We start from the raw sequence: 1,353 nt of genomic DNA, 5'->3' as shown, positions 1-1,353 counted from the left end.
TGTCATCTTAAATAAGGTCAACAAACCACCAACGTTGCTTCCTCCCTGCAGAACTGGGCCCTTTCTTGAGATGAGGTCTGGGTGCTGTTTGGCAATTGGGAGCATGGAGGTGGGGACACATCACATTCCACTCTTCCCTCAGACATCCAAAGCAGAAGCGTGAGTGGGTGAGTGGCTGTCGCACTTGTCACAGCCCTTCTGCCACCCAGACCCAGGCTCTGATCACCTCTCCGTTTGTCCCCTGTGGCTGACCTTCCCCACCTGCCAGGGGCTGAAGGACTGAGATGCCTGCAGGACAAGGAAGGGATGGGCTTCACTCTGCCACCTGCTTTAGGTACCCACTAGACTTGAAAGGTAAGGCTCGGATATCCATGGGGCTCCCAGTAATCAGGTGGGAGGCCATTCGGCTTGTTTCCAACCTCTTCCATCCCTGTCACTATCATGCACGGGGACCGCCTTCCTCTGCCCCACATGTGTGGTCTGCCTTGAAGCACACACAGTTCTGGGTGTCTCCTTTCCTTTCAGATGCTGACGTGCTCTGGTGTGCAGGCCAGCCTGGCCTTGGTCGTCCACCCCGAACTCTGGCCCTTTGGCCATAGTTCATCTGGTCAACACCAGTTCAGTGTCCCCCTCCTGCGGAGAGAGGTCCCACTTGAATCTGTCAGTCACCGATCATACAATGGGGCCTCTTGCAGGCCAGGAAAGGTGAAGTCCCACAGCCCTATTTTATGGGCTCAGAAGAACTCACAGAGGCAGCCACATAAAAATCAAATGAGCTCTGAGCAGACTTTCAAGTTGTTTTTTTTTTCTTTTATATCCTGTGTGGGATGACTGCAAAGTATCGTGCCCTCCTGGTCACATGACTTATGAACAGGGCGTGACTGAGAAAATCAGAGGCCACACCCACAATCTAGCCCATTAGAAAGGAGGGAGGGGGGAGAAAAGAGAGGCAGATGGAGGAAGAAGCAGTGATGACCCCCACCTTTCCTCACGTTTACGACTGCTTGCTCTGAGAACAATGACAACATGGTTATATAATTCTTGATTCACATTCAAGGTCTTTTGCATGTATATGTGCATGTATCTGTGTGTGTATGTGTGTGTGTGTGTGTGTGTGTGTGTGTGTGTGTGTGTGTGTGTGAGTGAAGTGGACATAGGGTATTTCCCTCCATCTTGCTCTACCTTATTTTCTGAGACAGGGTCCCTCACTATTTGCTGAGTGTGCCAATTCAGTTAGACTGTCTGGCCATCAAGCCCCAGAGAGCTTCCTGCCTCTGCCTCCCCAGAGCCTGGATTACAGGTGCATGCTGCCATGTCCAGAGTTTATGCGGGTAACTATGGGAGAGGGCAGGG

This window comes from Onychomys torridus, chromosome 5 (assembly GCF_903995425.1).
Source record: "Onychomys torridus chromosome 5, mOncTor1.1, whole genome shotgun sequence".
NCBI lineage: Eukaryota > Metazoa > Chordata > Mammalia > Rodentia > Cricetidae > Onychomys > Onychomys torridus.
This window is presented reverse-complemented; position numbering follows the sequence as displayed.